We start from the raw sequence: 10,894 nt of genomic DNA, 5'->3' as shown, positions 1-10,894 counted from the left end.
CCTTTTTTTTTTTTAATTGGCCGAATCGGTCACGGGTTTCCCATGTGGCAGGCGAGAATTCTTCCAGTCTCTATCAGGAAGGTATTATTGACCAATGTTAAAGTAAAAAAAAAAAAACAATGACATTCGCAGGTATTTTATGAGTAGAACTTAATTTCAGGTTCAATTTTAAGGAGAGCTAAACCAGGTTGTGTTCTCGTCCGCCACTGCATAGGCAATGGTTCTGCTGCAGCATTGAACTCCGCTCAGTCTGTGTATTTTGGGAAGCACTCCGCTCAACCCCGTTGGAGAACAGCACGCTCATTTACCAGTGAACCATGGTTTGTCGTTGTTATAAGTTAAATAAGTCCTGGTAGGAATGCATATGTCCTCACAGAAACTGATATATGATGTTACCGCTTCTGTGGCAGCAGCTTCAAAGACAGTCCCAAAGGTGAGAGAGAAACAGGTTTGTAAGTTTGTCTCTGTTTCTGTTAGACCATTGTTTTACAATCCTAAGCACAGGTATAGCTGTTTTCAGCTCTTATCTGTAGGTCGTTATGAGAGGAACCAAGCAGTAAACAGGAGCTCCCAAAGCAGCTAATTGACAGACTGATGAGTCACGTGACCGAAAAGGAAGAGAGAAGTCCCTTTAGCAAAACATGCTTTAGCGCTAAGAAGAGTTTTAAAGACTAATAATTCTGAAAAAGGAAACCTCATTTCAGAGAACAGCAAGCTCATTTACCAGTGAACCATGGTTTGTCGTTGTTATAAGTTAAATAAGTCCTGGTAGGAATGCATATGTCCTCACACAGAAACTGATATATGATGTTACCGTTTCTGTGGCAGCAGCTTCAAAGACAGTCCCAAAGGTGAGAGAGAAACAGGTTTGTAAGGTTGTCTCTGTTTCGTTAGTCCATTGTTTTACAATCCTAAGCACAGGTATAGCTGTTTTCAGCTCTTATCTGTAGGTCGTTATGAGATGGACCAAGCAGTAAACAGGAGCTCCCAAAGCAGCTCGTTGGACAGACTGATGAATCACGTGACTGAAAAGGAAGACGAAAGTTCCTTAAGCAAAACATGCTTTAGTGTTAAGAAGAGTTTTAAAGACTCACAATTCTGAAATAATGGTAACCTTTTTTTTTTAATTGGCCGGGAATCGGTCACGGGTTTCCCGTGTGGCAGGCGAGAATTCTTCCAGTCTCTATCAGGAAGGTATTATTGACCAATGTTAAAGTAAAAAAAAACAATGACATTCGCAGGTATTTTATGAGTAGAACTTAATTTCAGGTTCAATTTTAAGGAGAGCTAAACCAGGTTGTGTTCTCGTCCGCCACTGCATAGGCAATGGTTCTGCCAGCATTGGCCGGGAATCGAACCCGGTCTCCGCGTGGCAGGCGAGAATTCTACCACTGAACCACCAAGAACTGCCACGTGGCGGGGTGTGCCATTGTGCTAGAGTCAAACCCTGAAAGACACTCCGCTCAGTCTGTGTATTTTGGGAAGCGAACCCTGCTGGAGAACAGCACGCTCATTTACCAGTGAACCATGGTTTGTCGTTGTTATAAGTTAAATAAGTCCTGGTAGGAATGCATATTTCCTCACAGAAACTGATATATGATGTTACCGCTTTCTGTGGCAGCAGCTTCAAAGACAGTCCCAAAGGTGAGAGAGAAACAGGTTTGTAAGTTTGTCTCTGTTTCTGTTAGACCATTGTTTTACAATCCTAAGCACAGGTATAGATGTTTTCAGCTCTTATCTGTAGGTCGTTATGAGAGGAACCAAGCAGTAAACAGGAGCTCCCAAAGCAGCTAATTGACAGACTGATGAGTCACGTGACCGAAAAGGAAGAGAGAAGTCCCTTTAGCAAAACATGCTTTAGCGTTAAGAAGAGTTTTAAAGACTAATAATTCTGAAAAAAGGAAACCTCATTTCAGAGAACAGCACGCTCATTTACCAGTGAACCATGGTTTGTCGTTGTTATAAGTTAAATAAGTCCTGGTAGGAATGCATATGTCCTCACAGAAACTGATTATATGATGTTACCGCTTTCTGTGGCAGCAGCTTCAAAGACAGTCCCAAAGGTGAGAGAGAAACAGGTTTGTAAGGTTGTCTCTGTTTCGTTAGTCAATTGTTTTACAATCCTAAGCACAGGTATAGCTGTTTTCAGCTCTTATCTGTAGGTCGTTATGAGATGGACCAAGCAGTAAACAGGAGCTCCCAACGCAGCTCGTTGGACAGACTGATGAGTCACGTGACAGAAAAGGAAGAGAAAAGTCCCTTTAGCAAAACATGCTTTAGTGTTAAGAAGAGTTTTAAAGACTCACAATTCTGAAATAATGCTAACCCTTTTTTTTTTAATTGGCCGGGAATCGGTAACGGGTTCCCGTGTGGCAGGCGAGAATTCTTCCAGTCTCTATCAGGAAGGTATTATTGACCAATGTTAAAAAAAAAAAAAAACAATGACATTCGCAGGTATTTTATGAGTAGAACTTAATTTCAGGTTCAATTTTAAGGAGAGCTAAACCAGGTTGTGTTCTCGTCCGCCACTGCATAGGCAATGGTTCTGCCAGCATTGAACTCCGTTCAGTCTGTGTATTTTGGGAAGTGAACCCCGTTGGAGAACAGCACGCTCATTTACCAGTGAACCATGGTTTGTCGTTGTTATAAGTTAAATAAGTCCTGGTAGGAATGCATATGTCCTCACAGAAACTGATATATGATGTTACCGTTTCTGTGGCAGCAGCTTCAAAGACAGTCCCAAAGGTGAGAGAGAAACAGGTTTGTAAGTTTGTCTCTGTTTCTGTTAGACCATTGTTTTACAATCCTAAGCACAGGTATAGCTGTTTTCAGCTCTTATCTGTAGGTCGTTATGAGAGGAACCAAGCAGTAAACAGGAGCTCCCAAAGCAGCTAATTGGACAGACTGATGAGTCACGTGACCGAAAAGGAAGAGAGAAGTCCCTTTAGCAAAACATGCTTTAGCGTTAAGAAGAGTTTTAAAGACTAATAATTCTGAAAAAGGAAACCTCATTTCAGAGAACAGCACGCTCATTTACCAGTGAACCATGGTTTGTCGTTGTTATAAGTTAAATAAGTCCTGGTAGGAATGCATATGTCCTCACAGAAACTGATTATATGATGTTACCGTTTCTGTGGCAGCAGCTTCAAAGACAGTCCCAAAGGTGAGAGAGAAACAGGTTTGTAAGGTTGTCTCTGTTTCGTTAGTCCATTGTTTTACAATCCTAAGCACAGGTATAGCTGTTTTCAGCTCTTATCTGTAGGTCGTTATGAGATGGACCAAGCAGTAAACAGGAGCTCCCAAAGCAGCTCGTTGGACAGACTGATGAATCATGTGACTGAAAAGGAAGACGAAAGTTCCTTAAGCAAAACATGCTTTAGTGTTAAGAAGAGTTTTAAAGACTCACAATTCTGAAATAATGGTAACCTTTTTTTTTAATTGGCCGGGAATCGGTCACGGGTTTCCCAGTGGCAGGCGAGAATTCTTCCAGTCTCTATCAGGAAGGTATTATTGACCAATGTTAAAGTAAAAAAAAAAACAATGACATTCGCAGGTATTTTATGAGTAGAACTTAATTTCAGGTTCAATTTTAAGGAGAGCTAAACCAGGTTGTGTTCTCGTCCGCCACTGCATAGGCAATGGTTCTGCGGTCTCTGCCGCGTGGCAGCATTGAACTCCGCTCAGTCTGTGTATTTTGGGAAGCGAACCCGTTGGAGAACAGCACGCTCATTTACCAGTGAACCATGGTTTGTCGTTGTTATAAGTTAAATAAGTCCTGGTAGGAATGCATATGTCCTCACAGAAACTGATATATGATGTTACCGTTTCTGTGGCAGCAGCTTCAAAGACAGTCCCAAAGGTGAGAGAGAAACAGGTTTGTAAGTTTGTCTCTGTTTCGTTAGACCATTGTTTTACAATCCTAAGCACAGGTATAGCTGTTTTCAGCTCTTATCTGTAGGTCGTTATGAGAGGAACCAAGCAGTAAACAGGAGCTCCCAAAGCAGCTAATTGACAGACTGATGAGTCACGTGACCGAAAAGGAAGAGAGAAGTCCCTTTAGCAAAACATGCTTTAGCGTTAAGAAGAGTTTTAAAGACTAATAATTCTGAAAAAAGGAAACCTCATTTCAGAGAACAGCAAGCTCATTTACCAGTGAACCATGGTTTGTCGTTGTTATAAGTTAAATAAGTCCTGGTAGGAATGCATATGTCCTCACAGAAACTGATATATGATGTTACCGTTTCTGTGGCAGCAGCTTCAAAGACAGTCCCAAAGGTGAGAGAGAAACAGGTTTGTAAGGTTGTCTCTGTTTCGTTAGTCCATTGTTTTACAATCCTAAGCACAGGTATAGCTGTTTTCAGCTCTTATCTGTAGGTCGTTATGAGATGGACCAAGCAGTAAACAGGAGCTCCCAAAGCAGCTCGTTGGACAGACTGATGAATCACGTGACTGAAAAGGAAGACGAAAGTTCCTTAAGCAAAACATGCTTTAGTGTTAAGAAGAGTTTTAAAGACTCACAATTCTGAAATAATGGTAACCTTTTTTTTTAATTGGCCGGGAATCGGTCACGGGTTTCCCATGTGGCAGGCGAGAATTCTTCCAGTCTCTATCAGGAAGGTATTATTGACCAATGTTAAAGTAAAAAAAAAAACAATGACATTCGCAGGTATTTTATGAGTAGAACTTAATTTCAGGTTCAATTTTAAGGAGAGCTAAACCAGGTTGTGTTCTCGTCCGCCACTGCATAGGCAATGGTTCTGCCAGCATTGGCCGGGAATCGAACCCGGGTCTGCCGCGTGGCAGGCGAGAATTCTACCACTGAACCACCAAGAACTGCCACGTGGGCGGGGTGTGCCATTGTGCTAGAGTCAAACCCCTGAAAGACACTCCGTTCAGTCTGTGTATTTTGGGAAGCGAACCCCGTTGGAGAACAGCATGCTCATTTACCAGTGAACCATGGTTTGTCGTTGTTATAAGTTAAATAAGTCCTGGTAGGAATGCATATTTCCTCACAGAAACTGATATATGATGTTACCGTTTCTGTGGCAGCAGCTTCAAAGACAGTCCCAAAGGTGAGAGAGAAACAGGTTTGTAAGTTTGTCTCTGTTTCGTTAGACCATAGTTTTACAATCCTAAGCACAGGTATAGATGTTTTCAGCTCTTATCTGTAGGTCGTTATGAGAGGAACCAAGCAGTAAACAGGAGCTCCCAAAGCAGCTAATTGGACAGACTGATGAGTCACGTGACCGAAAAGGAAGAGAGAAGTCCCTTTAGCAAAACATGCTTAGCGTTAAGAAGAGTTTTAAAGACTAATAATTCTGAAAAAGGAAACCTCATTTCAGAGAACAGCACGCTCATTTACCAGTGAACCATGGTTTGTCGTTGTTATAAGTTAAATAAGTCCTGGTAGGAATGCATATGTCCTCACAGAAACTGATTATATGATGTTACCGTTTCTGTGGCAGCAGCTTCAAAGACAGTCCCAAAGGTGAGAGAGAAACAGGTTTGTAAGGTTGTCTCTGTTTCTGTTAGTCAATTGTTTTACAATCCTAAGCACAGGTATAGCTGTTTTCAGCTCTTATCTGTAGGTCGTTATGAGATGGACCAAGCAGTAAACAGGAGCTCCCAACGCAGCTCGTTGGACAGACTGATGAGTCACGTGACAGAAAAGGAAGAGAAAAGTCCCTTTAGCAAAACATGCTTTAGTGTTAAGAAGAGTTTTAAAGACTCACAATTCTGAAATAATGGTAACCTTTTTTTTTTTAATTGGCCGAATCGGTAACGGGTTCCCGTGGTGGCAGGCGAGAATTCTTCCAGTCTCTATCAGGAAGGTATTATTGACCAATGTTAAAAAAAAAAAAAAACAATGACATTCGCAGGTATTTTATGAGTAGAACTTAATTTCAGGTTCAATTTTAAGGAGAGCTAAACCAGGTTGTGTTCTCGTCCGCCACTGCATAGGCAATGGTTCTGCCAGCATTGAACTCCGTTCAGTCTGTGTATTTTGGGAAGCGAAACTCGTTGGAGAACAGCACGCTCATTTACCAGTGAACCATGGTTTGTCGTTGTTATAAGTTAAATAAGTCCTGGTAGGAATGCATATGTCCTCACAGAAACTGATATATGATGTTACCGCTTTCTGTGGCAGCAGCTTCAAAGACAGTCCCAAAGGTGAGAGAGAAACAGGTTTGTAAGTTTGTCTCTGTTTCATAGACCATTGTTTTACAATCCTAAGCACAGGTATAGCTGTTTTCAGCTCTTATCTGTAGGTCGTTATGAGAGGAACCAAGCAGTAAACAGGAGCTCCCAAAGCAGCTAATTGGACAGACTGATGAGTCACGTGACCGAAAAGGAAGAGAGAAGTCCCTTTAGCAAAACATGCTTTAGCGTTAAGAAGAGTTTTAAAGACTAATAATTCTGAAAAAGGAAACCTCATTTCAGAGAACAGCACGCTCATTTACCAGTGAACCATGGTTTGTCGTTGTTATAAGTTAAATAAGTCCTGGTAGGAATGCATATGTCCTCACAGAAACTGATATATGATGTTACCGTTTCTGTGGCAGCAGCTTCAAAGACAGTCCCAAAGGTGAGAGAGAAACAGGTTTGTAAGGTTGTCTCTGTTTCGTTAGTCCATTGTTTTACAATCCTAAGCACAGGTATAGCTGTTTTCAGCTCTTATCTGTAGGTCGTTATGAGATGGACCAAGCAGTAAACAGGAGCTCCCAAAGCAGCTCGTTGGACAGACTGATGAATCACGTGACTGAAAAGGAAGACGAAAGTTCCTTAAGCAAAACATGCTTTAGTGTTAAGAAGAGTTTTAAAGACTCACAATTCTGAAATAATGGTAACCTTTTTTTTTTAATTGGCCGGGAATCGGTCACGGGTTTCCCATGTGGCAGGCGAGAATTCTTCCAGTCTCTATCAGGAAGGTATTATTGACCAATGTTAAAGTAAAAAAACAATGAATGACATTCGCAGGTATTTTATGAGTAGAACTTAATTTCAGGTTCAATTTTAAGGAGAGCTAAACCAGGTTGTGTTCTCGTCCGCCACTGCATAGGCAATGGTTCTGCCAGCATTGGCCGGGAATCGAACCCGGGTCTGCCGCGTGGCAGGCGAGAATTCTACCACTGAACCACCAAGGACCGCCACGTGGGTGGGGTGTGCCATTGTGCTAGAGTCAAACCCCTGAAAGACACTCCGTTCAGTCTGTGTATTTTGGGAAGCGAACCCCGTTGGAGAACAGCATGCTCATTTACCAGTGAACCATGGTTTGTCGTTGTTATAAGTTAAATAAGTCCTGGTAGGAATGCATATTTCCTCACAGAAACTGATATATGATGTTACCGCTTTCTGTGGCAGCAGCTTCAAAGACAGTCCCAAAGGTGAGAGAGAAACAGGTTTGTAAGTTTGTCTCTGTTTCGTTAGACCATTGTTTTACAATCCTAAGCACAGGTATAGCTGTTTTCAGCTCTTATCTGTAGGTCGTTATGAGAGGAACCAAGCAGTAAACAGGAGCTCCCAAAGCAGCTAATTGGACAGACTGATGAGTCACGTGACCGAAAAGGAAGAGAGAAGTCCCTTTAGCAAAACATGCTTTAGCGTTAAGAAGAGTTTTAAAGACTAATAATTCTGAAAAAAGGAAACCTCATTTCAGAGAACAGCACGCTCATTTACCAGTGAACCATGGTTTGTCGTTGTTATAAGTTAAATAAGTCCTGGTAGGAATGCATATGTCCTCACAGAAACTGATTATATGATGTTACCGCTTTCTGTGGCAGCAGCTTCAAAGACAGTCCCAAAGGTGAGAGAGAAACAGGTTTGTAAGGTTGTCTCTGTTTCGTTAGTCAATTGTTTTACAATCCTAAGCACAGGTATAGCTGTTTTCAGCTCTTATCTGTAGGTCGTTATGAGATGGACCAAGCAGTAAACAGGAGCTCCCAACGCAGCTCGTTGGACAGACTGATGAGTCACGTGACAGAAAAGGAAGAGAAAAGTCCCTTTAGCAAAACATGCTTTAGTGTTAAGAAGAGTTTTAAAGACTCACAATTCTGAAATAATGCTAACCTTTTTTTTTAATTGGCCGGGAATCGGTCACGGGTTTCCCGTGTGGCAGGCGAGAATTCTTCCAGTCTCTATCAGGAAGGTATTATTGACCAATGTTAAAGTAAAAAAAAAAAAACAATGACATTCGCAGGTATTTTATGAGTAGAACTTAATTTCAGGTTCAATTTTAAGGAGAGCTAAACCAGGTTGTGTTCTCGTCCGCCACTGCATAGGCAATGGTTCTGCCAGCATTGAACTCCGTTCAGTCTGTGTATTTTGGGAAGCGAACCCCGTTGGAGAACAGCACGCTCATTTACCAGTGAACCATGGTTTGTCGTTGTTATAAGTTAAATAAGTCCTGGTAGGAATGCATATGTCCTCACAGAAACTGATATATGATGTTACCGTTTCTGTGGCAGCAGCTTCAAAGACAGTCCCAAAGGTGAGAGAGAAACAGGTTTGTAAGTTTGTCTCTGTTTCGTTAGACCATTGTTTTACAATCCTAAGCACAGGTATAGCTGTTTTCAGCTCTTATCTGTAGGTCGTTATGAGAGGAACCAAGCAGTAAACAGGAGCTCCCAAAGCAGCTAATTGGACAGACTGATGAGTCACGTGACCGAAAAGGAAGAGAGAAGTCCCTTTAGCAAAACATGCTTTAGCGTTAAGAAGAGTTTTAAAGACTAATAATTCTGAAAAAGGAAACCTCATTTCAGAGAACAGCACGCTCATTTACCAGTGAACCATGGTTTGTCGTTGTTATAAGTTAAATAAGTCCTGGTAGGAATGCATATGTCCTCACAGAAACTGATTATATGATGTTACCGTTTCTGTGGCAGCAGCTTCAAAGACAGTCCCAAAGGTGAGAGAGAAACAGGTTTGTAAGGTTGTCTCTGTTTCGTTAGTCCATTGTTTTACAATCCTAAGCACAGGTATAGCTGTTTTCAGCTCTTATCTGTAGGTCGTTATGAGATGGACCAAGCAGTAAACAGGAGCTCCCAAAGCAGCTCGTTGGACAGACTGATGAATCACGTGACTGAAAAGGAAGACGAAAGTTCCTTAAGCAAAACATGCTTTAGTGTTAAGAAGAGTTTTAAAGACTCACAATTCTGAAATAATGGTAACCTTTTTTTTTTAATTGGCCGGGAATCGGTCACGGGTTTCCCATGTGGCAGGCGAGAATTCTTCCAGTCTCTATCAGGAAGGTATTATTGACCAATGTTAAAGTAAAAAAAAACAATGACATTCGCAGGTATTTTATGAGTAGAACTTAATTTCAGGTTCAATTTTAAGGAGAGCTAAACCAGGTTGTGTTCTCGTCCGCCACTGCATAGGCAATGGTTCTGCCAGCATTGGCCGGGAATCGAACCCGGGTCTCCCGCGTGGCAGGCGAGAATTCTACCACTGAACCACCAAGGACCGCCACGTGGGCGGGTGTGCCATTGTGCTAGAGTCAAACCCCTGAAAGACACTCCGTTCAGTCTGTGTATTTTGGGAAGCGAACCCCGTTGGAGAACAGCATGCTCATTTACCAGTGAACCATGGTTTGTCGTTGTTATAAGTTAAATAAGTCCTGGTAGGAATGCATATTTCCTCACAGAAACTGATATATGATGTTACCGTTTCTGTGGCAGCAGCTTCAAAGACAGTCCCAAAGGTGAGAGAGAAACAGGTTTGTAAGTTTGTCTCTGTTTCGTTAGACCATTGTTTTACAATCCTAAGCACAGGTATAGCTGTTTTCAGCTCTTATCTGTAGGTCGTTATGAGAGGAACCAAGCAGTAAACAGGAGCTCCCAAAGCAGCTAATTGGACAGACTGATGAGTCACGTGACCGAAAAAGAAGAGAGAGAAGTCCCTTTAGCAAAACATGCTTTAGCGTTAAGAAGAGTTTTAAAGACTCAATAATTCTGAAAAAGGAAACCTCATTTCAGAGAACAGCAAGCTCATTTACCAGTGAACCATGGTTTGTCGTTGTTATAAGTTAAATAAGTCCTGGTAGGAATGCATATGTCCTCACAGAAACTGATATATGATGTTACCGTTTCTGTGGCAGCAGCTTCAAAGACAGTCCCAAAGGTGAGAGAGAAACAGGTTTGTAAGGTTGTCTCTGTTTCGTTAGTCCATTGTTTTACAATCCTAAGCACAGGTATAGCTGTTTTCAGCTCTTATCTGTAGGTCGTTATGAGATGGACCAAGCAGTAAACAGGAGCTCCCAAAGCAGCTCGTTGGACAGACTGATGAATCACGTGACTGAAAAGGAAGACGAAAGTTCCTTAAGCAAAACATGCTTTAGTGTTAAGAAGAGTTTTAAAGACTCACAATTCTGAAATAATGGTAACCTTTTTTTTTAATTGGCCGGGAATCGGTCACGGGTTTCCCATGTGGCAGGCGAGAATTCTTCCAGTCTCTATCAGGAAGGTATTATTGACCAATGTTAAAGTAAAAAAAAAAAACAATGACATTCGCAGGTATTTTATGAGTAGAACTTAATTTCAGGTTCAATTTTAAGGAGAGCTAAACCAGGTTGTGTTCTCGTCCGCCACTGCATAGGCAATGGTTCTGCCAGCATTGGCCGAATCGAACCCGGTCTCTCGCGTGGCAGGCGAGAATTCTACCACTGAACCACCAAGAACCGCCACGTGGGCGGGGTGTGCCATTGTGCTAGAGTCAAACCCCTGAAAGACACTCCGTTCAGTCTGTGTATTTTGGGAAGCGAACCCCGTTGGAGAACAGCACGCTCATTTACCAGTGAACCATGGTTTGTCGTTGTTATAAGTTAAATAAGTCCTGGTAGGAATGCATATTTCCTCACAGAAACTGATATATGATGTTACCGTTTCTGTGGCAGCAG

The 10,894-nt window shown here is 41.9% G+C and overlaps 1 non-coding gene across 1 annotated transcript; it reads right to left on the bottom strand.

Annotated features, from left to right (window-relative positions):
* Window positions 1-9,391: 9,391 nt before the first annotated feature.
* On the bottom strand, window positions 9,392-9,466 carry trnag-gcc. The gene has a single exon. It is a non-coding gene; the product is annotated as a tRNA-Gly (tRNA).
* Between the last annotated feature and the right edge of the window lie 1,428 nt (window positions 9,467-10,894).

This window comes from Puntigrus tetrazona, chromosome 20 (genome assembly GCF_018831695.1).
Source record: "Puntigrus tetrazona isolate hp1 chromosome 20, ASM1883169v1, whole genome shotgun sequence".
NCBI classification, from domain to species: domain Eukaryota; kingdom Metazoa; phylum Chordata; class Actinopteri; order Cypriniformes; family Cyprinidae; genus Puntigrus; species Puntigrus tetrazona.
This window is presented reverse-complemented; position numbering and strand designations above follow the sequence as displayed.